At 49.9% G+C, this 22,793-nt stretch overlaps 33 non-coding genes across 33 annotated transcripts; 7 read left to right on the top strand and 26 right to left on the bottom strand.

The window, feature by feature from the left end:
* Positions 1–752: 752 nt before the first annotated feature.
* Positions 753–825, bottom strand: trnav-aac (transfer RNA valine (anticodon AAC)). Its single transcript has one exon. It is a non-coding gene; the product is annotated as a tRNA-Val (tRNA).
* Positions 826–955: 130 nt separating this feature from the next.
* trnad-guc (transfer RNA aspartic acid (anticodon GUC)) lies at positions 956–1,027 on the top strand. Its single transcript has one exon. It is a non-coding gene; the product is annotated as a tRNA-Asp (tRNA).
* A 210-nt stretch (positions 1,028–1,237) lies between these two features.
* trnav-uac (transfer RNA valine (anticodon UAC)) lies at positions 1,238–1,310 on the bottom strand. Its single transcript has one exon. It is a non-coding gene; the product is annotated as a tRNA-Val (tRNA).
* A 1,082-nt stretch (positions 1,311–2,392) lies between these two features.
* On the bottom strand, positions 2,393–2,465 carry trnav-cac (transfer RNA valine (anticodon CAC)). Its single transcript has one exon. It is a non-coding gene; the product is annotated as a tRNA-Val (tRNA).
* Positions 2,466–2,877: 412 nt separating this feature from the next.
* On the bottom strand, positions 2,878–2,950 carry trnav-uac (transfer RNA valine (anticodon UAC)). The gene has a single exon. It is a non-coding gene; the product is annotated as a tRNA-Val (tRNA).
* A 1,086-nt stretch (positions 2,951–4,036) lies between these two features.
* Positions 4,037–4,109, bottom strand: trnav-cac (transfer RNA valine (anticodon CAC)). The gene has a single exon. It is a non-coding gene; the product is annotated as a tRNA-Val (tRNA).
* A 130-nt stretch (positions 4,110–4,239) lies between these two features.
* On the top strand, positions 4,240–4,311 carry trnad-guc (transfer RNA aspartic acid (anticodon GUC)). The gene has a single exon. It is a non-coding gene; the product is annotated as a tRNA-Asp (tRNA).
* Positions 4,312–4,522: 211 nt separating this feature from the next.
* trnav-uac (transfer RNA valine (anticodon UAC)) lies at positions 4,523–4,595 on the bottom strand. The gene has a single exon. It is a non-coding gene; the product is annotated as a tRNA-Val (tRNA).
* Positions 4,596–5,684: 1,089 nt separating this feature from the next.
* On the bottom strand, positions 5,685–5,757 carry trnav-cac (transfer RNA valine (anticodon CAC)). Its single transcript has one exon. It is a non-coding gene; the product is annotated as a tRNA-Val (tRNA).
* Positions 5,758–5,887: 130 nt separating this feature from the next.
* On the top strand, positions 5,888–5,959 carry trnad-guc (transfer RNA aspartic acid (anticodon GUC)). Its single transcript has one exon. It is a non-coding gene; the product is annotated as a tRNA-Asp (tRNA).
* Positions 5,960–6,168: 209 nt separating this feature from the next.
* Positions 6,169–6,241, bottom strand: trnav-uac (transfer RNA valine (anticodon UAC)). Its single transcript has one exon. It is a non-coding gene; the product is annotated as a tRNA-Val (tRNA).
* Positions 6,242–7,323: 1,082 nt separating this feature from the next.
* On the bottom strand, positions 7,324–7,396 carry trnav-cac (transfer RNA valine (anticodon CAC)). Its single transcript has one exon. It is a non-coding gene; the product is annotated as a tRNA-Val (tRNA).
* A 412-nt stretch (positions 7,397–7,808) lies between these two features.
* On the bottom strand, positions 7,809–7,881 carry trnav-uac (transfer RNA valine (anticodon UAC)). Its single transcript has one exon. It is a non-coding gene; the product is annotated as a tRNA-Val (tRNA).
* Positions 7,882–8,962: 1,081 nt separating this feature from the next.
* On the bottom strand, positions 8,963–9,035 carry trnav-cac (transfer RNA valine (anticodon CAC)). The gene has a single exon. It is a non-coding gene; the product is annotated as a tRNA-Val (tRNA).
* Positions 9,036–9,446: 411 nt separating this feature from the next.
* Positions 9,447–9,519, bottom strand: trnav-uac (transfer RNA valine (anticodon UAC)). The gene has a single exon. It is a non-coding gene; the product is annotated as a tRNA-Val (tRNA).
* Positions 9,520–10,605: 1,086 nt separating this feature from the next.
* trnav-cac (transfer RNA valine (anticodon CAC)) lies at positions 10,606–10,678 on the bottom strand. Its single transcript has one exon. It is a non-coding gene; the product is annotated as a tRNA-Val (tRNA).
* Positions 10,679–11,090: 412 nt separating this feature from the next.
* trnav-uac (transfer RNA valine (anticodon UAC)) lies at positions 11,091–11,163 on the bottom strand. The gene has a single exon. It is a non-coding gene; the product is annotated as a tRNA-Val (tRNA).
* A 1,086-nt stretch (positions 11,164–12,249) lies between these two features.
* Positions 12,250–12,322, bottom strand: trnav-cac (transfer RNA valine (anticodon CAC)). The gene has a single exon. It is a non-coding gene; the product is annotated as a tRNA-Val (tRNA).
* A 412-nt stretch (positions 12,323–12,734) lies between these two features.
* Positions 12,735–12,807, bottom strand: trnav-uac (transfer RNA valine (anticodon UAC)). The gene has a single exon. It is a non-coding gene; the product is annotated as a tRNA-Val (tRNA).
* A 1,086-nt stretch (positions 12,808–13,893) lies between these two features.
* Positions 13,894–13,966, bottom strand: trnav-cac (transfer RNA valine (anticodon CAC)). The gene has a single exon. It is a non-coding gene; the product is annotated as a tRNA-Val (tRNA).
* A 412-nt stretch (positions 13,967–14,378) lies between these two features.
* Positions 14,379–14,451, bottom strand: trnav-uac (transfer RNA valine (anticodon UAC)). Its single transcript has one exon. It is a non-coding gene; the product is annotated as a tRNA-Val (tRNA).
* Positions 14,452–15,529: 1,078 nt separating this feature from the next.
* On the bottom strand, positions 15,530–15,602 carry trnav-cac (transfer RNA valine (anticodon CAC)). Its single transcript has one exon. It is a non-coding gene; the product is annotated as a tRNA-Val (tRNA).
* Positions 15,603–15,732: 130 nt separating this feature from the next.
* Positions 15,733–15,804, top strand: trnad-guc (transfer RNA aspartic acid (anticodon GUC)). The gene has a single exon. It is a non-coding gene; the product is annotated as a tRNA-Asp (tRNA).
* Positions 15,805–16,013: 209 nt separating this feature from the next.
* On the bottom strand, positions 16,014–16,086 carry trnav-uac (transfer RNA valine (anticodon UAC)). The gene has a single exon. It is a non-coding gene; the product is annotated as a tRNA-Val (tRNA).
* Positions 16,087–17,168: 1,082 nt separating this feature from the next.
* On the bottom strand, positions 17,169–17,241 carry trnav-cac (transfer RNA valine (anticodon CAC)). Its single transcript has one exon. It is a non-coding gene; the product is annotated as a tRNA-Val (tRNA).
* A 130-nt stretch (positions 17,242–17,371) lies between these two features.
* trnad-guc (transfer RNA aspartic acid (anticodon GUC)) lies at positions 17,372–17,443 on the top strand. Its single transcript has one exon. It is a non-coding gene; the product is annotated as a tRNA-Asp (tRNA).
* Positions 17,444–17,701: 258 nt separating this feature from the next.
* On the top strand, positions 17,702–17,773 carry trnad-guc (transfer RNA aspartic acid (anticodon GUC)). Its single transcript has one exon. It is a non-coding gene; the product is annotated as a tRNA-Asp (tRNA).
* A 211-nt stretch (positions 17,774–17,984) lies between these two features.
* On the bottom strand, positions 17,985–18,057 carry trnav-uac (transfer RNA valine (anticodon UAC)). Its single transcript has one exon. It is a non-coding gene; the product is annotated as a tRNA-Val (tRNA).
* Positions 18,058–19,146: 1,089 nt separating this feature from the next.
* trnav-cac (transfer RNA valine (anticodon CAC)) lies at positions 19,147–19,219 on the bottom strand. Its single transcript has one exon. It is a non-coding gene; the product is annotated as a tRNA-Val (tRNA).
* Positions 19,220–19,630: 411 nt separating this feature from the next.
* On the bottom strand, positions 19,631–19,703 carry trnav-uac (transfer RNA valine (anticodon UAC)). The gene has a single exon. It is a non-coding gene; the product is annotated as a tRNA-Val (tRNA).
* A 1,087-nt stretch (positions 19,704–20,790) lies between these two features.
* Positions 20,791–20,863, bottom strand: trnav-cac (transfer RNA valine (anticodon CAC)). Its single transcript has one exon. It is a non-coding gene; the product is annotated as a tRNA-Val (tRNA).
* A 130-nt stretch (positions 20,864–20,993) lies between these two features.
* Positions 20,994–21,065, top strand: trnad-guc (transfer RNA aspartic acid (anticodon GUC)). The gene has a single exon. It is a non-coding gene; the product is annotated as a tRNA-Asp (tRNA).
* Positions 21,066–21,261: 196 nt separating this feature from the next.
* Positions 21,262–21,334, bottom strand: trnav-uac (transfer RNA valine (anticodon UAC)). Its single transcript has one exon. It is a non-coding gene; the product is annotated as a tRNA-Val (tRNA).
* Between the last annotated feature and the right edge of the window lie 1,459 nt (positions 21,335–22,793).

Below are 22,793 nucleotides of genomic sequence, written 5' to 3'. Positions count from 1 at the left end.
AAGCAGGACTCAGCAAGGCCTGATGAACAGTCATGCAGAAACATGAGTAGCCTCTCTCAGAAGAGGGATGTTGCTGGACCTTCCATGTCCCTGGGCTGGTTCTCTTCCCATGGGACGACACAGACTTGCTTAAGGGGGGTTGCCTTCCCGCACAGCGTCAGCAACCAAACAACACTCCCCGAGACTGGTTGGACTCTCTTGTTTTGCCCCAGGGTTAGAACCACTTTTTTGGTGGGGGGTTGACTCCTTGCGATTACGCGTCACGGGGCAGGCTTACGGGCCGGAGTGTTCTGCTCTGTCTTTATCCACCTTCCACCTTCGCATTCATCTGTCCTGCCACCTCCTCCTGCCCATTTCTCTTCCCTTTTAACCATGTCATGGGACGTCACGCTCACTCGTGTATGTCTCTGCTCCAGTCACCGGATGACATCCGCCACTTATACATGAATCTCGTCCATGAGGCTTTTTTTCACGTGAGATTACAATCTTGGCAGGACAGGCTGAGACTATGAAACATAGAAGTAACTAAAATGGGACCCTAAAAAAATGAACCTGCACTTTCATTTCAAGCGCAATTTTGAGACAGCACTCAGAATGAGCTCTGTGCTGGCGACTTGCCTCTCTCCATTGTTGGTCAATCAACCATTTATTTGCCAGACCTCAATATCTCCTTCACAGTTTCTGGGCATTTGGTTGAGGGAGTCAAAGTCTGATTTGACCAATGACTTTGTGCAAATGTGAGGGAGGGAAGATGTTTCCACCCGGTTTCGAACCGGGGACCTTTTGCGTGTTAGGCAAACGTGATGACCACTACACTATGGAAACTGCAAAAGGTAATTGAATGTCCATGTGGGTGACTTTTAAGGCCTTTTCTTGGTCAAGCCTCCACGAAGTCGGCGTGCCACTTGCTTTTTCAGCTGTGGCGAGCAGCGCTGGACCACGTGACAAACAGTGCTCCTCGTTAGTATAGTGGACAGTATCTCCGCCTGTCACGCGGAAGACCGGGGTTCGATTCCCCGACGGGGAGTAGGCAGTTTTCTGCCAGCTGCTACTTGGTCAAAAGTGACACGAACCCAAGATGGGCGCTGCGACTGACACTTCCATATCCTGTCATTGCGAATCTACAGCACGTGTCCTCGTCTTTGCATACTGTTAAAAGGGCTTGTGTGCTTGTTCCGTGAGACTTGAACAATTTGAAGCTTTTTCCTTCTCTTGGCGCGAACAAGTAAAACTCTGCTGTTTCCACCCAGGTTCGAACTGGGGACCTTGCGCGTGTAAAGCGAACGTGATGACCACTACTCTATGGAAACAGGTTAAAGCTGGTCCTTGTCTACCCTCACGGATTAGCCTATATGTTTAGAATCACCATACGCTGCGTCCCCAATGCCTTGATCGCATACCTACAACTCCAAATACGAAACATAGTCACTTTCTCTGAAGCGGTGAGCACAGGCTTCCCTGCCGAGGCCACTGATAGAACTTGTCACTTGAGCGGTCAGAGGGTCCCAAATTCCATGGAGGATATTAAAGCGGTGGAGGTTGTTTCATGTTCTTTTGAACCGAGGAACTGGATTGTCTTCGGGCTACAGACCCTTTCAGGGCAACCGAAGGAAAAGTGGTCAAGGGGCAATGTCCAGGCAAAGCAGGACTCAGCAAGGCCTGATGAACAGTCATGCAGAAACATGAGTAGCCTCTCTCAGAAGAGGGATGTTGCTGGACCTTCCATGTCCCTGGGCTGGTTCTCTTCCCATGGGACGACACAGACTTGCTTAAGGGGTGTTGCCTTCCCGCACAGCGTCAGCAACCAAACAACACTCCCCGAGACTGGTTGGACTCTCTTGTTTTGCCCCAGGGTTAGAACCACTTTTTTGGTGGGGGGTTGACTCCTTGCGATTACGCGTCACGGGGCAGGCTTACGGGCCGGAGTGTTCTGCTCTGTCTTTATCCACCTTCCACCTTCGCATTCATCTGTCCTGCCACCTCCTCCTGCCCATTTCTCTTCCCTTTTAACCATGTCATGGGACGTCACGCTCACTCGTGTATGTCTCTGCTCCAGTCACCGGATGACATCCGCCATTTATACATGAATCTCGTCCATGAGGCTTTCTTTCACGTGAGATTACAATCTTGGCAGGACAGGCTGAGACTATGAAACATAGAAGTAACTAAAATGGGACCCTAAAAAAATGAACCTGCACTTTCATTTCAAGCGCAATTTTGAGACAGCAGTCAGAATGAGCTCTGTGCTGGTGACTTGCCTTGCTCCATTGTTGGTCAATAAACCATTTATTTACCAGACCTCAATATGTCTTTAACAGTTTCTGGGCATTTGGTTGAGGGAGTCAAAGTCTGATTTGACCAATGACTTTGTGCAAATGTGAGGGACGGAAGATGTTTCCACCCGGTTTCGAACCGGGGACCTTTTGCGTGTGAGGCAAATGTGATGACCACTACACTATGGAAACTGCAAAAGGTAATCGAATGTCCATGTGGGTGACTTTTAAGGCCTTTTCTTGGTCAAGCCTCAAAGAAGTCGGCGTGCCACTTGCTTTTTCAGCTGTGGCGAGCAGCGCTGGACCACGTGACAAACAGTGCTCCTCGTTAGTATAGTGGACAGTATCTCCGCCTGTCACGCGCAAGACCAGGGTTCGATTCCCCGACGGGGAGTAGGCAGTTTTCTGCCAGCTGCTACTTGGTCAAAAGTGACACGAACCCAAGATGGGCGCTGCGACTGACACTTCCATATCCTGTCATTGCGAATCTACAGCACGTGTCCTCGTCTTTGCATCCTGTTAAAAGGGCTTGTGTGCTTGTTCCGTGAGACTTGAACAATTTGAAGCTTTTTCCTTCTCTTGGCGCGAACAGGTAAAACTCTGCTGTTTCCACCCAGGTTCGAACTGGGGACCTTGGGCGTGTAAAGCGAACGTGATGACCACTACACTATGGAAACAGGTCAAAGCAGGTCCTTGTCTACCCTCACGGATTAGCCTATATGTTTAGAATCACCATACGCTGCGTCCCCAATGCCTTGATCGCATACCTACAACTCCAAATACGAAACATAGTCACTTTCTCTGAAGCGGTGAGCACAGGCTTCCCTGCCGAGGCCACTGATAGAACTTGTCACTTGAGCGGTCAGAGGGTCCCAAATTCCATGGAGGATATTAAAGTGGTGGAGGTTGTTTCATGTTCTTTTGAACCTAGGAGCTGGATTGTCTTCGGGCTACAGCCCCTTTCAGGGCAACCGAAGGAAAAGTGGTCAAGGGGCAATGTCCAGGCAAAGCAGGACTCAGCAAGGCCTGATGGACAGTCATGCAGAAACATGAGTAGCCTCTCTCAGAAGAGGGATGTTGCTACACTTTCCATGTCCCTGGGCTGGTTCTCCCCATGGGACGACACAGACTTGCTTTGGGGGTTGCCTTCCCGCACAGCGTCAGCAACCAAAAAACACTCCGCGAGAGTGGTTGGATTCTCTTTTTTTGCCCCAGGGCGAGAACCACTTTTTTGGTGTGGGGTTGACTCCTTGCGATTACGCGTCACGGGGCAGGCTTACGGGCCGGAGTGTTCTGCTCTGTCTTTATCCACCTTCCACCTTCGCATTCATCTGTCCTGCCACCTCCTCCTGCCCATTTCTCTTCCCTTTTAACCATGTCATGGGACGTCACGCTCACTCGTGTATGTCTCTGCTCCAGTCACCGGATGACATCCGCCACTTATACATGAATCTCGTCCATGAGGCTTTTTTTTCACGTGAGATTACAATCTTGGCAGGACAGGCTGAGACTATGAAACATAGAAGTAACTAAAATGGGACCCTAAAAAAATGGATCTGCGCTTTCATTTCAAGCGCAATTCTGAAACAGCACTCAGAATGAGCTCTGTGCTTATGGGCTGTCGACTTGCCTTGCTCCATTGTTAGTCAATCATCCATTTATTTGCCAGACCTCAATATCTCTTTAACAGTTTCCGGGCATTTGGTTAGGGAGTCAAAGTCTGATTTGACCAATGACTTTGTGCAAATGTGAGGGACGGAAGATGTTCCCACCCGGTTTCGAACCGGGGTCCTTTTGCGTGTGAGGCAAACGTGATGACCACTACACTATGGAAACTGCAAAAGGTAAGTGAATGTCCACGTGGCTGATTTGTAAGGCCTTTTCTTGGTCAAGCCTTCACGAAGTCGGCGTGACACTTGCTTTTTCAGCTGTGGCGAGCAGCGCTGGACCACATGACAAACAGTGCTCCTCGTTAGTATAGTGGACAGTATCTCCGCCTGTCACGCGGAAGATCGGGGTTCGATTCCCCGACGGGGAGTAGGCAGTTTTCTGCCACCTGCTACTTGGTCAAAAGTGACACGAACCCAAGACGGGCGCTGCGACTGACACTTCCCATATCCTGTCATTGCGAATCTACAGCACGTGTCCTCGTCTTTGCATACTGTTAAAATGGCTTGTGTGCTTGTTCCGTGAGACTTGAACAATTTGAAGCTTTTTCCTTCTCTTGGCGCGAACAAGTAAAACTCTGCTGTTTCCACCCAGGTTCGAACTGGGGACCTTGCGCGTGTAAAGCGAACGTGATGACCACTACTCTATGGAAACAGGTCAAAGCAGGTCCTTGTCTACCCTCACGGATTAGCCTATATGTTTAGAATCACCATACGCTGCGTCCCCAATGCCTTGATCGCATACGTACAACCCCAAATACGAAACATAGTCACTTTCTCTGAAGCGGTGAGCACAGGCTTCCCTGCCGAGGCCACTGATAGAACTTGTCACTTGAGCGGTCAGAGGGTCCCAAATTCCATGGAGGATATTAAAGTGGTGGAGGTTGTTTCATGTTCTTTTGAACCGAGGAACTGGATTGTCTTCGGGCTACAGACCCTTTCAGGGCAACCGAAGGACAAGTGGTCAAGGGGCAATGTCCAGGCAAAGCAGGACTCAGCAAGGCCTGATGAACAGTCATGCAGAAACATGAGTAGCCTCTCTCAGAAAAGGGATGTTGCTGGACCTTCCATGTCCCTGGGCTGGTTCTCTTCCCATGGGACGACACAGACTTGCTTAAGGGGGGTTGCCTTCCCGCACAGCGTCAGCAACCAAACAACACTCCCCGAGACTGGTTGGACTCTCTTGTTTTGCCCCAGGGTTAGAACCACTTTTTTGGTGTGGGGTTGACTCCTTGCGATTACGCGTCACGGGGCAGGCTTACGGGCCGGAGTGTTCTGCTCTGTCTTTATCCACCTTCCACCTTCGCATTCATCTGTCCTGCCACCTCCTCCTGCCCATTTCTCTTCCCTTTTAACCATGTCATGGGACGTCACGCTCACTCGTGTATGTCTCTGCTCCAGTCACCGGATGACATCCGCCACTTATACATGAATCTCGTCCATGAGGCTTTTTTTCACGTGAGATTACAATCTTGGCAGGACAGGCTGAGACTATGAAACATAGAAGTAACTAAAATGGGACCCTAAAAAAATGGATCTGCGCTTTCATTTCAAGCGCAATTCTGAAACAGCACTCAGAATGAGCTCTGTGCTTATGGGCTGTCGACTTGCCTTGCTCCATTGTTAGTCAATCATCCATTTATTTGCCAGACCTCAATATCTCTTTAACAGTTTCCGGGCATTTGGTTAGGGAGTCAAAGTCTGATTTGACCAATGACTTTGTGCAAATGTGAGGGACGGAAGATGTTCCCACCCGGTTTCGAACCGGGGTCCTTTTGCGTGTGAGGCAAACGTGATGACCACTACACTATGGAAACTGCAAAAGGTAAGTGAATGTCCACGTGGCTGATTTGTAAGGCCTTTTCTTGGTCAAGCCTTCACGAAGTCGGCGTGACACTTGCTTTTTCAGCTGTGGCGAGCAGCGCTGGACCACATGACAAACAGTGCTCCTCGTTAGTATAGTGGACAGTATCTCCGCCTGTCACGCGGAAGATCGGGGTTCGATTCCCCGACGGGGAGTAGGCAGTTTTCTGCCACCTGCTACTTGGTCAAAAGTGACACGAACCCAAGACGGGCGCTGCCACTGACACTTACGTATCCTTTCATTACGAATCTACAGCACGTGTCCTCGTCTTTGCATACTGTTAAAATGGCTTGTGTGCTTGGTCCGCGAGACTTGAAAATTTGGATCTTTGTCCTTTTCTTGGCGCGAACAAGTAAAACGCTGCTGTTTCCACCCAGGTTCGAACTGGGGACCTTGCGCGTGTAAAGCGAACGTGATGACCACTACACTATGGAAACAGGTCAAAGCAGGTCCTTGTCTACCCTCACGGATTAGCCTATATGTTTAGAATCACCATACGCTGCGTCCCCAATGCCTTGATCGCATACCTACAACTCCAAATACGAAACATAGTCACTTTCTCTGAAGCGGTGAGCACAGGCTTCCCTGCCGAGGCCACTGATAGAACTTGTCACTTGAGCGGTCAGAGGGTCCCAAATTCCATGGAGGATATTAAAGCGGTGGAGGTTGTTGCATGTTCTTTTGAACCGAGGAACTGGATTGTCTTCGGGCTACAGACCCTTTCAGGGCAACCGAAGGACAAGTGGTCCAGGGGCAATGTCCAGGCAAAGCAGGACTCAGCAAGGCCTGATGAACAGTCATGCAGAAACATGAGTAGCCTCTCTCAGAAGAGGGATGTTGCTGGACCTTCCATGTCCCTGGGCTGGTTCTCTTCCCATGGGACGACACAGACTTGCTTAAGGGGGGTTGCCTTCCCGCACAGCGTCAGCAACCAAACAACACTCCCCGAGACTGGTTGGATTCTCTTTTTTTGCGCCAGGGCGAGAACCACTTTTTTGGTGTTGGGTTGATTCCTTGCGATTACGCGTCACAGGGCAGGCTTACGGGCCGGAGTGTTCTGCTCTGTCTTTATCCACCTTCCACCTTCGCATTCATCTGTCCTGCCACCTCCTCCTGCCCATTTCTCTTCCCTTTTAACCATGTCATGGGACGTCACGCTCACTCGTGTATGTCTCTGCTCCAGTCACCGGATGACATCCGCCACTTATACATGAATCTCGTCCATGAGGCTTTTTTTCACCTGAGATTACAATCTTGGCAGGACAGGCTGAGACTATGAAACATAGAAGTAACTAAAATGGGACCCTAAAAAAATGAACCTGCACTTTCATTTCAAGCGCAATTTTGAGACAGCAGTCAGAATGAGCTCTTTGCTGGCGACTTGCCTTGCTCCATTGTTGGTCAATAAACCATTTATTTACCAGACCTCAATATCTCCTTCACAGTTTCTGGGCATTTGGTTGAGGGAGTCAAAGTCTGATTTGACCAATGACTTTGTGCAAATGTGAGGGACGGAAGATGTTTCCACCCGGTTTCGAACCGGGGACCTTTTGCGTGTGAGGCAAACGTGATGACCACTACACTATGGAAACTGCAAAAGGTAAGTGAATGTCCACGTGGGTGATTTGTAAGGCCTTTTCTTGGTCAAGCCTTCACGAAGTCGGCGTGACACTTGCTTTTTCAGCTGTGGGGAGGAGCGCTGGACCACATGACAAGCAGTGCTCCTCGTTAGTATAGTGGACAGTATCTCCGCCTGTCACGCGGAAGACCGGGGTTCGGTTCCCCGACGGGGAGTAGGCAGTTTTCTGCCACCTGCTACTTGGTCAAAAGTGACACGAACCCAAGACGGGCGCTGCGACTGACACTTACGTATCCTTTCATTGCGAATCTACAGCACGTGTCCTCGTCTTTGCATACTGTTAAAATGGCTTGTGTGCTTGGTCCGCGAGACTTGAACGATTTGGATCTTTGTCCTTTTCATGGCGCGAACAAGTAAAACTCTGCTGTTTCCACCCAGGTTCGAACTGGGGACCTTGCGCATGTAAAGCGAACGTGATGACCACTACACTATGGAAACAGGTCAAAGCAGGTCCTTGTCTACCCTCACGGATTAGCCTATATGTTTAGAATCACCATACGCTGCGTCCCCAATGCCTTGATCGCATACGTACAACTCCAAATACGAAACATAGTCACTTTCTCTGAAGCGGTGAGCACAGGCTTCCCTGCCGAGGCCACTGATAGAACTTGTCACTTGAGCGGTCAGAGGGTCCCAAATTCCATGGAGGATATTAAAGTGGTGGAGGTTGTTTCATGTTCTTTTGAACCTAGGAGCTGGATTGTCTTCGGGCTACAGCCCCTTTCAGGGCAACCGAAGGAAAAGTGGTCAAGGGGCAATGTCCAGGCAAAGCAGGACTCAGCAAGGCCTGATGGACAGTCATGCAGAAACATGAGTAGCCTCTCTCAGAAGAGGGATGTTGCTGGACCTTCCATGTCCCTGGGCTGGTTCTCTTCCCATGGGACGACACAGACTTGCTTAAGGGGGGTTGCCTTCCCGCACAGCGTCAGCAACCAAACAACACTCCGCGAGAGTGGTTGGATTCTCTTTTTTTGCGCCAGGGCGAGAACCACTTTTTTGGTGTGGGGTTGATTCCTTGCGATTACGCGTCACAGGGCAGGCTTACGGGCCGGAGTGTTCTGCTCTGTCTTTATCCACCTTCCACCTTCGCATTCATCTGTCCTGCCACCTCCTCCTGCCCATTTCTCTTCCCTTTTAACCATGTCATGGGACGTCACGCTCACTCGTGTATGTCTCTGCTCCAGTCACCGGATGACATCCGCCACTTATACATGAATCTCGTCCATGAGGCTTTTTTTCCCCTGAGATTACAATCTTGGCAGGACAGGCTGAGACTATGAAACATAGAAGTAACTAAAATGGGACCCTAAAAAAATGAACCTGCACTTTCATTTCAAGCGCAATTTTGAGACAGCAGTCAGAATGAGCTCTTTGCTGGCGACTTGCCTTGCTCCATTGTTGGTCAATAAACCATTTATTTACCAGACCTCAATATCTCTTTAACAGTTTCTGGGCATTTGGTTAGGGAGTCAAAGTCTGATTTGACCAATGACTTTGTGCAAATGTGAGGGACGGAAGATGTTTCCACCCGGTTTCGAACCGGGGACCTTTTGCGTGTGAGGCAAACGTGATGACCACTACACTATGGAAACTGCAAAAGGTAAGTGAATGTCCACTTGGCTGATTTGCAAGGCCTTTTCTTGGTCAAGCCTTCACGAAGTCGGCGTGACACTTGCTTTTTCAGCTGTGGCGAGCAGCGCTGGACCACATGACAGACAGTGCTCCTCGTTAGTATAGTGGACAGTATCTCCGCCTGTCACGCGCAAGACCGGGGTTCGATTCCCCGACGGGGAGTAGGCAGTTTTCTGCCACCTGCTACTTGGTCAAAAGTGACACGAACCCAAGACGGGCGCTGCCACTGACACTTACGTGTCCTTTCATTACGAATCTACAGCACGTGTCCTCGTCTTTGCATACTGTTAAAATGGCTTGTGTGCTTGGTCCGCGAGACTTGAAAATTTGGATCTGTGTCCTTTTCTTGGCGCGAACAAGTAAAACGCTGCTGTTTCCACCCAGGTTCGAACTGGGGACCTTGCGCGTGTAAAGCGAACGTGATGACCACTACACTATGGAAACAGGTCAAAGCAGGTCCTTGTCTACCCTCACGGATTAGCCTATATGTTTAGAATCACCATACGCTGCGTCCCCAATGCCTTGATCGCATACCTACAACTCCAAATACGAAACATAGTCACTTTCTCTGAAGCGGTGAGCACAGGCTTCCCTGCCGAGGCCACTGATAGAACTTGTCACTTGAGCGGTCAGAGGGTCCCAAATTCCATGGAGGATATTAAAGTTGTGGAGGTTGTTGCATGTTCTTTTGAACCTAGGAGCTGGATTGTCTTCGGGCTACAGCCCCTTTCAGGGCAACCGAAGGAAAAGTGGTCAAGGGGCAATGTCCAGGCAAAGCAGGACTCAGCAAGGCCTGATGGACAGTCATGCAGAAACATGAGTAGCCTCTCTCAGAAGAGGGATGTTGCTACACTTTCCATGTCCCTGGGCTGGTTCTCCCCATGGGACGACACAGACTTGCTTAGGGGGGTTGCCTTCCCCCACAGCGTCAACAACCAAACAACACTCCGCGAGAGTGGTTGGATTCTCTTTTTTTGCCCCAGGGCGAGAACCACTTTTTTGGTGTGGGGTTGACTCCTTGCGATTACGCGTCACGGGGCAGGCTTACGGGCCGGAGTGTTCTGCTCTGTCTTTATCCACCTTCCACCTTCGCATTCATCTGTCCTGCCACCTCCTCCTGCCCATTTCTCTTCCCTTTTAACCATGTCATGGGACGTCACGCTCACTCGTGTATGTCTCTGCTCCAGTCACCGGATGACATCCGCCACTTATACATGAATCTCGTCCATGAGGCTTTTTTTCACCTGAGATTACAATCTTGGCAGGACAGGCTGAGACTATGAAACATAGAAGTAACTAAAATGGGACCCTAAAAAAATGGATCTGCGCTTTCATTTCAAGCGCAATTCTGAAACAGCACTCAGAATGAGCTCTGTGCTTATGGGCTGGCGACTTGCCTTGCTCCATTGTTAGTCAATCATCCATTTATTTGCCAAACCTCAATATCTCTTTAACAGTTTCTGGGCATTTGGTTAGGGAGTCAAAGTCTGATTTGACCAATGACTTTGTGCAAATGTGAGGGACGGAAGATATTTCCACCCGGTTTCGAACCGGGGACCTTTTGCGTGTGAGGCAAACGTGATGACCACTACACTATGGAAACTGCAAAAGGTAAGTGAATGTCCACGTGGGTGTTTTGTAAGGCCTTTTCTTGGTCAAGCCTTCACGAAGTCGGCGTGACACTTGCTTTTTCAGCTGTGGGGAGGAGCGCTGGACCACATGACAGACAGTGCTCCTCGTTAGTATAGTGGACAGTATCTCCGCCTGTCACGCGCAAGACCGGGGTTCGATTCCCCGACGGGGAGTAGGCAGTTTTCTGCCAGCTGCTACTTGGTCAAAAGTGACACGAACCCAAGACGGGCGCTGCCACTGACACTTACCATATCCTGTCATTACGAATCTACAGCACGTGTCCTCATCTTTGCATACTGTTAAAATGGCTTGTGTGCTTGGTCCGCGAGACTTGAAAATTTGGATCTTTGTCCTTTTCTTGGCGCGAACAAGTAAAACGCTGCTGTTTCCTCCCAGGTTCGAACTGGGGACCTTGCGCGTGTAAAGCGAACGTGATGACCACTACACTATGGAAACAGGTCAAAGCAGCTCCTTGTCTACCCTCACGGATTAGCCTATATGTTTAGAATCACCATACGCTGCGTCCCCAATGCCTTGATCGCATACGTACAACTCCAAATACGAAACATAGTCACTTTCTCTGAAGCGGTGAGCACAGGCTTCCCTGCCGAGGCCACTGATAGAACTTGTCACTTGAGCGGTCAGAGGGTCCCAAATTCCATGGAGGATATTAAAGTTGTGGAGGTTGTTGCATGTTCTTTTGAACCTAGGAGCTGGATTGTCTTCGGGCTACAGCCCCTTTCAGGGCAACCGAAGGCAAAGTGGTCAAGGGGCAATGTCCAGGCAAAGCAGGACTCAGCAAGGCCTGATGGACAGTCATGCAGAAACATGAGTAGCCTCTCTCAGAAGAGGGATGTTGCTACACTTTCCATGTCCCTGGGCTGGTTCTCCCCATGGGACGACACAGACTTGCTTAGGGGGGTTGCCTTCCCGCACAGCGTCAACAACCAAACAACACTCCGCGAGAGTGGTTGGATTCTCTTTTTTTGCCCCAGGGCAAGAACCACTTTTTTGGTGTGGGGTTGACTCCTTGCGATTACGCGTCACGGGGCAGGCTTACGGGCCGGAGTGTTCTGCTCTGTCTTTATCCACCTTCCACCTTCGCATTCATCTGTCCTGCCACCTCCTCCTGCCCATTTCTCTTCCCTTTTAACCATGTCATGGGACGTCACGCTCACTCGTGTATGTCTCTGCTCCAGTCACCGGATGACATCCGCCACTTATACATGAATCTCGTCCATGAGGCTTTTTTTCACGTGAGATTACAATCTTGGCAGGACAGGCTGAGACTATGAAACATAGAAGTAACTAAAATGGGACCCTAAAAAAATGGATCTGCGCTTTCATTTCAAGCGCAATTCTGAAACAGCACTCAGAATGAGCTCTGTGCTTATGGGCTGGCGACTTGCCTTGCTCCATTGTTAGTCAATCATCCATTTATTTGCCAAACCTCAATATCTCTTTAACAGTTTCTGGGCATTTGGTTAGGGAGTCAAAGTCTGATTTGACCAATGACTTTGTGCAAATGTGAGGGACGGAAGATATTTCCACCCGGTTTCGAACCGGGGACCTTTTGCGTGTGAGGCAAACGTGATGACCACTACACTATGGAAACTGCAAAAGGTAAGTGAATGTCCACGTGGGTGTTTTGTAAGGCCTTTTCTTGGTCAAGCCTTCACGAAGTCGGCGTGACACTTGCTTTTTCAGCTGTGGGGAGGAGCGCTGGACCACATGACAGACAGTGCTCCTCGTTAGTATAGTGGACAGTATCTCCGCCTGTCACGCGCAAGACCGGGGTTCGATTCCCCGACGGGGAGTAGGCAGTTTTCTGCCAGCTGCTACTTGGTCAAAAGTGACACGAACCCAAGACGGGCGCTGCCACTGACACTTACCATATCCTGTCATTACGAATCTACAGCACGTGTCCTCATCTTTGCATACTGTTAAAATGGCTTGTGTGCTTGGTCCGCGAGACTTGAAAATTTGGATCTTTGTCCTTTTCTTGGCGCGAACAAGTAAAACGCTGCTGTTTCCTCCCAGGTTCGAACTGGGGACCTTGCGCGTGTAAAGCGAACGTGATGACCACTACACTATGGAAACAGGTCAAAGCAGCTCCTTGTCTACCCTCACGGATTAGCCTATATGTTTAGAATCACCATACGCTGCGTCCCCAATGCCTTGATCGCATACGTACAACTCCAAATACGAAACATAGTCACTTTCTCTGAAGCGGTGAGCACAGGCTTCCCTGCCGAGGCCACTGATAGAACTTGTCACTTGAGCGGTCAGAGGGTCCCAAATTCCATGGAGGATATTAAAGTTGTGGAGGTTGTTGCATGTTCTTTTGAACCTAGGAGCTGGATTGTCTTCGGGCTACAGCCCCTTTCAGGGCAACCGAAGGAAAAGTGGTCAAGGGGCAATGTCCAGGCAAAGCAGGACTCAGCAAGGCCTGATGGACAGTCATGCAGAAACATGAGTAGCCTCTCTCAGAAGAGGGATGTTGCTACACTTTCCATGTCCCTGGGCTGGTTCTCCCCATGGGACGACACAGACTTGCTTAGGGGGGTTGCCTTCCCGCACAGCGTCAACAACCAAACAACACTCCGCGAGAGTGGTTGGATTCTCTTTTTTTGCCCCAGGGCAAGAACCACTTTTTTGGTGTGGGGTTGACTCCTTGCGATTACGCGTCACGGGGCAGGCTTACGGGCCGGAGTGTTCTGCTCTGTCTTTATCCACCTTCCACCTTCGCATTCATCTGTCCTGCCACCTCCTCCTGCCCATTTCTCTTCCCTTTTAACCATGTCATGGGACGTCACGCTCACTCGTGTATGTCTCTGCTCCAGTCACCGGATGACATCCGCCACTTATACATGAATCTCGTCCATGAGGCTTTTTTTCACGTGAGATTACAATCTTGGCAGGACAGGCTGAGACTATGAAACATAGAAGTAACTAAAATGGGACCCTAAAAAAATGGATCTGCGCTTTCATTTCAAGCGCAATTCTGAAACAGCACTCAGAATGAGCTCTGTGCTTATGGGCTGGCGACTTGCCTTGCTCCATTGTTAGTCAATCATCCATTTATATGCCAGACCTCAATATCTCTTTAACAGTTTCTGGGCATTTGGTTAGGGAGTCAAAGTCTGATTTGACCAATGACTTTGTGCAAATGTGAGGGACGGAAGATATTTCCACCCGGTTTCGAACCGGGGACCTTTTGCGTGTGAGGCAAACGTGATGACCACTACACTATGGAAACTGCAAAAGGTAAGTGAATGTCCACGTGGGTGTTTTGTAAGGCCTTTTCTTGGTCAAGCCTTCACGAAGTCGGCGTGACACTTGCTTTTTCAGCTGTGGGGAGGAGCGCTGGACCACATGACAGACAGTGCTCCTCGTTAGTATAGTGGACAGTATCTCCGCCTGTCACGCGCAAGACCGGGGTTTGATTCCCCCACGGGGAGTAGGCAGTTTTCTGCCAGCTGCTACTTGGTCAAAAGTGACACGAACCCAAGACGGGCGCTGCCACTGACACTTACCATATCCTGTCATTACGAATCTACAGCACGTGTCCTCATCTTTGCATACTGTTAAAATGGCTTGTGTGCTTGGTCCGCGAGACTTGAAAATTTGGATCTTTGTCCTTTTCTTGGCGCGAACAAGTAAAACGCTGCTGTTTCCTCCCAGGTTCGAACTGGGGACCTTGCGCGTGTAAAGCGAACGTGATGACCACTACACTATGGAAACAGGTCAAAGCAGCTCCTTGTCTACCCTCACGGATTAGCCTATATGTTTAGAATCACCATACGCTGCGTCCCCAATGCCTTGATCGCAAACGTACAACTCCAAATACGAAACATAGTCACTTTCTCTGAAGCGGTGAGCACAGGCTTCCCTGCCGAGGCCACTGATAGAACTTGTCACTTGAGCGGTCAGAGGGTCCCAAATTCCATGGAGGATATTAAAGTGGTGGAGGTTGTTGCATGTTCTTTTGAACCTAGGAGCTGGATTGTCTTCGGGCTACAGCCCCTTTCAGGGCAACCGAAGGAAAAGTGGTCAAGGGGCAATGTCCAGGCAAAGCAGGACTCAGCAAGGCCTGATGGACAGTCATGCAGAAACATGAGTAGCCTCTCTCAGAAGAGGGATGTTGCTACACTTTCCATGTCCCTGGGCTGGTTCTCCCCATGGGACGACACTGACTTGCTTAGGGGGGTTGCCTTCCCGCACAGCGTCAGCAACCAAACAACACTCCGCGAGAGTGGTTGGATTCTCTTTTTTTGCCCCAGGGCGAGAACCACTTTTTTGGTGTGGGGTTGACTCCTTGCGATTACGCGTCACAGGGCAGGCTTACGGGCCGGAGTGTTCTGCTCTGTCTTTATCCACCTTCCACCTTCGCATTCATCTGTCCTGCCACCTCCTCCTGCCCATTTCTCTTCCCTTTTAACCATGTCATGGGACGTCACGCTCACTCGTGTATGTCTCTGCTCCAGTCACCGGATGACATCCGCCACTTATACATGAATCTCGTCCATGAGGCTTTTTTTCACGTGAGATTACAATCTTGGCAGGACAGGCTGAGACTATGAAACATAGAAGTAACTAAAATGGGACCCTAAAAAAATGAACCTGCACTTTCATTTCAAGCGCAATTTTGAGACAGCAGTCAGAATGAGCTCTGTGCTGGCGACTTGCCTTGCTCCATTGTTAGTCAATCATCCATTTATTTGCCAGACCTCAATATCTCTTTAACAGTTTCTGGGCATTTGGTTAAGGAGTCAAAGTCTGATTTGACCAATGACTTTGTGCAAATGTGAGGGACGGAAGATGTTTCCACCCGGTTTCGAACCGGGGACCTTTTGCGTGTGAGGCAAACGTGATGACCACTACACTATGGAAACTGCAAAAGGTAAGTGAATGTCCACGTGGGTGTTTTGTAAGGCCTTTTCTTGGTCAAGCCTTCACGAAGTCGGCGTGACACTTGCTTTTTCAGCTGTGGGGAGGAGCGCTGGACCACATGACAGACAGTGCTCCTCGTTAGTATAGTGGACAGTATCTCCGCCTGTCACGCGGAAGACCGGGGTTCGATTCCCCGACGGGGAGTAGGCAGTTTTCTGCCACCTGCTACTTGGTCAAAAGTGACACGAACCCAAGACGGGCGCTGCCACTGACACTTACGTATCCTTTCATTACGAATCTACAGCGCGTGTCCTCGTCTTTGCATACTGTTAAAATGGCTTGTGTGCTTGGTCCGCGAGACTTGAAAATTTGGATCTTTGTCCTTTTCTTGGCGCGAACAAGTAAAACGCTGCTGTTTCCACCCAGGTTCGAACTGGGGACCTTGCGCGTGTAAAGCGAACGTGATGACCACTACACTATGGAAACAGGTCAAAGCAGGTTCTTGTCTACCCTCACGGATTAGCCTATATGTTTAGAATCACCATACGCTGCGTCCCCAATGCCTTGATCGCATACGTACAACTCCAAATACGAAACATAGTCACTTTCTCTGAAGCGGTGAGCACAGGCTTCCCTGCCGAGGCCACTGATAGAACTTGTCACTTGAGCGGTCAGAGGGTCCCAAATTCCATGGAGGATATTAAAGTGGTGGAGGTTGTTGCATGTTCTTTTGAACCGAGGAACTGGATTGTCTTCGGGCTACAGACCCTTTCAGGGCAACCGAAGGACAAGTGGTCAAGGGGCAATGTCCAGGCAAAGCAGGACTCAGCAAGGCCTGATGAACAGTCATGCAGAAACATGAGTAGCCTCTCTCAGAAGAGGGATGTTGCTGGACCTTCCATGTCCCTGGGCTGGTTCTCTTCCCATGGGACGACACAGACTTGCTTAAGGGGGGTTGCCTTCCCGCACAGCGTCAGCAACCAAACAACACTCCCCGAGACTGGTTGGACTATCTTGTTTTGCCCCAGGGTTAGAACCACTTTTTTGGTGTGGGGTTGACTCCTTGCGATTACGCGTCACGGGGCAGGCTTACGGGCCGGAGTGTTCTGCTCTGTCTTTATCCACCTTCCACCTTCGCATTCATCTGTCCTGCCACCTCCTCCTGCCCATTTCTCTTCCCTTTTAACCATGTCATGGGACGTCACGCTCACTCGTGTATGTCTCTGCTCCAGTCACCGGATGACATCCGCCACTTATACATGAATTTCGTCCATGAGGCTTTTTTTCACGTGAGATTACAATCTTGGCAGGACAGGCTGAGACTATGAAACATAGAAGTAACTAAAATGGGACCCTAAAAAAATGAACCTGCACTTTCATTTCAAGCGCAATTTTGAGACAGCAGTCAGAATGAGCTCTGTGCTGGCGACTTGCCTCTCTCCATTGTTGGTCAATCAACCATTTATTTGCCAGACCTCAATATCTCCTTCACAGTTTCTGGGCATTTGGTTGAGGGAGTCAAAGTCTGATTTGACCAATGACTTTGTGCAAATGTGAGGGAGGGAAGATGTTCCCACCCGGTTTTGAACCAGGGACCTTTTGCGTGTGAGGCAAACGTGATGACCACTACACTATGGAAACTGCAAAAGGTAAGTGAATGTCCACGTGGGTGATTCGTATGGCCTTTTCTTGGTCAAGCCTTCACGAAGTCGGCGTGACACTTGCTTTTTCAGCTGTGGGGAGGAGCGCTGGACCACATGACAGACAGTGCTCCTCGTTAGTATAGTGGACAGTATATCCGCCTGTCACGCGGAAGACTGGGGTTCGATTCCCCGACGGGGAGTAGGCAGTTTTCTGCCAGCTGCTACTTGGTCAAAAGTGACACGCTGCGACTGATACTTCCCATATCCTGTCATTGCGAATCTACAGCACGTGTCCTCGTCTTTGCATACTGTTAAAATGGCTTGTGTGCTTGTTCCGTGAGACTTGAACTATTTGAAGCTTTTTCCTTCTCTTGGCGCGAACAAGTAAAACTCTGCTGTTTCCACCCAGGTTCGAACTGGGGACCTTGCGCGTGTAAAGCGAACGTGACAGACAGTGCTCCTCGTTAGTATAGTGGACAGTATCTCCGCCTGTCACGCGGAAGACCGGGGTTCGATTCCCCGACGGGGAGTAGGCAGTTTTCTGCCACCTGCTACTTGGTCAAAAGTGACACGAACCCAAGATGGGCGCTGCGACTGACACTTCCCATATCCTGTCATTGCGAATCTACAGCACGTGTCCTTGTCTTTGCATACTGTTAAAATGGCTTGTGTGCTTGTTCCGTGAGACTTGAACAATTTGAAGCTTTTTCCTTCTCTTGGCGCGAACAAGTAAAACTCTGCTGTTTCCACCCAGGTTCGAACTGGGGACCTTGCGCGTGTAAAGCGAACGTGATGACCACTACTCTATGGAAACAGGTCAAAGCAGGTCCTTGTCTACCCTCACGGATTAGCCTATATGTTTAGAATCACCATACGCTGCGTCCCCAATGCCTTGATCGCATACCTACAACCCCAAATACGAAACATAGTCACTTTCTCTGAAGCGGTGAGCACAGGCTTCCCTGCCGAGGCCACTGATAGAACTTGTCACTTGAGCGGTCAGAGGGTCCCAAATTCCATGGAGGATATTAAAGTGGTGGAGGTTGTTTCATGTTCTTTTGAACCGAGGAACTGGATTGTCTTCGGGCTACAGACCCTTTCAGGGAAACCGAAGGACAAGTGGTCAAGGGGCAATGTCCAGGCAAAGCAGGACTCAGCAAGGCCTGATGAACAGTCATGCAGAAACATGAGTAGCCTCTCTCAGAAGAGGGATGTTGCTGGACCTTCCATGTCCCTGGGCTGGTTCTCTTCCCATGGGACGACACAGACTTGCTTTAGGGGGGTTGCCTTCCCGCACAGCGTCAGCAACCAAACAACACTCCCCGAGACTGGTTGGACTCTCTTGTTTTGCCCCAGGGTTAGAACCACTTTTTTGGTGTGGGGTTGACTCCTTGCGATTACGCGTCACGGGGCAGGCTTACGGGCCGGAGTGTTCTGCTCTGTCTTTATCCACCTTCCACCTTCGCATTCATCTGTCCTGCCACCTCCTCCTGCCCATTTCTCTTCCCTTTTAACCATGTCATGGGACGTCACGCTCACTCGTGTATGTCTCTGCTCCAGTCACCGGATGACATCCGCCACTTATACATGAATCTCGTCCATGAGGCTTTTTTTCACGTGAGATTACAATCTTGGCAGGACAGGCTGAGACTATGAAACATAGAAGTAACTAAAATGGGACCCTAAAAAAATGGATCTGCGCTTTCATTTCAAGCGCAATTCTGAAACAGCACTCAGAATGAGCTCTGTGCTTATGGGCTGGCGACTTGCCTTGCTCCATTGTTAGTCAATCATCCATTTATCTGCCAGACCTCAATATCTCTTTAACAGTTTCTGGGCATTTGGTTAGGGAGTCAAAGTCTGATTTGACCAATGACTTTGTGCAAATGTGAGGGACGGAAGATGTTTCCACCCGGTTTCGAACCGGGGACCTTTTGCGTGTGAGGCAAACGTGATGACCACTACACTATGGAAACTGCAAAAGGTAAGTGAATATCCACGTGGCTGATTTGTAAGGCCTTTTCTTGGTCAAGCCTTCACGAAGTCGGCGTGACACTTGCTTTTTCAGCTGTGGGGAGGAGCGCTGGACCACATGACAGACAGTGCTCCTCATTAGTATAGTGGACAGTATCTCCGCCTGTCACGCGGAAGACCGGGGTTCGATTCCCCGACGGGGAGTAGGCAGTTTTCTGCCATCTGCTACTTGGTCAAAAGTGACACGAACCCAAGACGGGCGCTGCCACTGACACTTACGTATCCTTTCATTACGAATCGACAGCACGTGTCCTCGTCTTTGCATACTGTTAAAATGGCTTGTGTGCTTGGTCCGCGAGACTTGAAAATTTGGATCTTTGTCCTTTTCTTGGCGCGAACAAGTAAAACGCTGCTGTTTCCACCCAGGTTCGAACTGGGGACCTTGCGCGTGTAAAGTGAACGTGATGACCACTACACTATGGAAACAGGTCAAAGCAGGTCCTTGTCTACCCTCACGGATTAGCCTATGTGTTTAGAATCACCTTACGCTGCGTCCACAATGCCTTGATCGCATACCTACAACTCCAAATACGAAACATAGTCACTTTCTCTGAAGCGGTGAGCACAGGCTTCCCTGCCGAGGCCACTGATAGAACTTGTCACTTGAGCGGTCAGAGGGTCCCAAATTCCATGGAGGATATTAAAGTGGTGGAGGTTGTTGCATGTTCTTTTGAACCTAGGAGCTGGATTGTCTTTGGGCTACAGCCCCTTTCAGGGCAACCGAAGGAAAAGTGGTCAAGGGGCAATGTCCAGGCAAAGCAGGACTCAGCAAGGCCTGATGGACAGTCATGCAGAAACATGAGTAGCCTCTCTCAGAAGAGGGATGTTGCTACACTTTCCATGTCCCTGGGCTGGTTCTCCCCATGGGACGACACAGACTTGCTTAGGGGGGTTGCCTTCCCGCACAGCGTCAGCAACCAAACAACACTCCGCGAGAGTGGTTGGATTCTCTTTTTTTGCCCCAGGGCGAGAACCACTTTTTTGGTGTGGGGTTGACTCCTTGCGATTACGCGTCACAGGGCAGGCTTACGGGCCGGAGTGTTCTGCTCTGTCTTTATCCACCTTCCACCTTCGCATTCATCTGTCCTGCCACCTCCTCCTGCCCATTTCTCTTCCCTTTTAACCATGTCATGGGACGTCACGCTCACTCGTGTATGTCTCTGCTCCAGTCACCGGATGACATCCGCCACTTATACATGAATCTCGTCCATGAGGCTTTTTTTCACGTGAGATTACAATCTTGGCAGGACAGGCTGAGACTATGAAACATAGAAGTAACTAAAATGGGACCCTAAAAAAATGAACCTGCACTTTCATTTCAAGCGCAATTTTGAGACAGCAGTCAGAATGAGCTTTGTGCTTCTGGGCTGGCCACTTGCCTTGCTACATTGTTGGTCAATCATCCATTTATTTACCAGACCTCAAAATCTCCTGAAAAGTTTCTGGGCATTTGGTTGAGGGAGTCAAAGTCTGATTTGACCAATGACTTTGTGCAAATGTGAGGGAGGGAAGATGTTCCCACCCGGTTTCGAACCAGGGACCTTTTGCGTGTGAGGCAAACGTGATGACCACTACACTATGGAAACTGCAAAAGGTAAGTGAATGTCCACGTGGGTGATTTGTATGGCCTTTTCTTGGTCAAGCCTTCACGAAGTCGGCGTGACACTTGCTTTTTCAGCTGTGGGGAGGAGCGCTGGACCACATGACAGCCAGTGCTCCTCGTTAGTATAGTGGACAGTATCTCCGCCTGTCACGCGGAAGACCGGGGTTCGATTCCCCCACGGGGAGTAGGCAGTTTTCTGCCAGCTGCTACTTGGTCAAAAGTGACACGCTGCGACTGACACTTCCCATATCCTGTCATTGCGAATCTACAGCACGTGTCCTCGTCTTTGCATACTGTTAAAATGGCTTTTGTGCTTGTTCCGTGAGACTTGAACTGTTTGAAGCTTTTTCCTTCTCTTGGCGCGGACAAGTAAAACTCTGCTGTTTCCACCCAGGTTCGAACTGGGGACCTTGCGCGTGTAAAGCGAACATGATGACCACTACACTATGGAAACAGGTCCAAGCAGGTCCTTGTCTACCCTCACAGATTAGCCTATATGTTTAGAATCACCATACGCTGCGTCCCCAATGCCTTGATCGCATACCTACAACTCCAAATACGAAACATAGTCACTTTCTCTGAAGCGGTGAGCACAGGCTTCCCTGCCGAGGCCACTGATAGAACTTTTCACTTGAGCGGTCAGAGGGTCCCAAATTCCATGGAGGATATTAAAGTGGTGGACGTTGTTGCATGTTCTTTTGATCCTAGGAGTTGGATTGTCTTTCGGCTACAACCCCTTTCAGGGCAACCGAAGGAAAAGTGGTCCAAGGGCAATGTCCAGGCAAAGCAGGACTCGCAAGCCCTGATGAAAAGTCATGCAGAAACATGAGTAGCCTCTCTCAGAAGAGGGATGCTGCTACACCCTCCATGTCCCTGGGCTGGTTCTCCCCATGGGACGACACAGACTTGCTTAAGGGGGGTTGCCTTCCCGCACAGCGTCAGCAACCAAACAACACTCCCCGAGACTGGTTGGACTCTCTTGTTTTGCCCCAGGGTTTGAACCACTTTTTTGATGTGGGGTTGACTCCTTGCGATTACGCGTCACGGGGCAGGCTTACGGGCCGGAGTGTTCTGCTCTGTCTTTATCCACCTTCCACCTTCGCATTCATCTGTCCTGCCACCTCCTCCTGCCCATTTCTCTTTCCTTTTAACCATGTCATGGGACGTCACGCTCACTCGTATCGGTCTCTACTCCGGTCACCGGATGACATCCGCCACTTACACATGAATCTCGTCCATGAGGCTTTTTTTCACGTGAGATTACAATCTTGGCAGGACAGGCTGAGACCATGAAACATAGAAGTAACTAAAATGGGACCCTAAAAAAATGAATCTGCACTTTCATTTCGAGAGCAATTCTGAAACAGCAGTCAGAATGAGCTTTGTGCTTCTGGGCTGGCCACTTGCCTTGCTACATTGTTGGTCAATCATCCATTTATTTACCAGACCTCAAAATCTCCTGAAAAGTTTCTGGGCATTTGGTTGAGGGAGTCAAAGTCTGATTTGACCAATGACTTTGTGCAAATGTGAGGGACGGAAGATGTTTCCACCCAATTTCGAACCGGGGACCTTTTACGTGTGAGGCAAACGTGATGACCACTACACTATGGAACCTGCAAAAGGTAAGCGAATGTCCACGTGGGTGATTTGCCAGGCCTTTTCTTGGTCAAGCCTTCACGAAGTCGGCGTGCCACTCTCTTTTTCAGCTGTGGTGAGGAGCGCTGGACCATGTGGCAAACAGTGCTCCTCGTTAGTATAGTCGACAGTATCTCCGCCTGTCACACGGGAGACCGGGGTTCGATTCCCCGACGGGGAGTAGGCAGTTTCCTGCCAGCTGCTATTTGGTCAAAAGTGACACGAACCCAAGACGGGCGCTGCGACTGACACTTACGTACCCTTTCATTGCGAATCTA

Source organism: Aulostomus chinensis, chromosome 20 (assembly GCF_037954235.1).
Source record: "Aulostomus chinensis isolate RoL2024-O1b breed Wild chromosome 20, RoL_Achi_v1.0, whole genome shotgun sequence".
In the NCBI taxonomy this organism is placed as follows: Eukaryota; Metazoa; Chordata; class Actinopteri; order Syngnathiformes; family Aulostomidae; genus Aulostomus; species Aulostomus chinensis.
This window is presented reverse-complemented; position numbering and strand designations above follow the sequence as displayed.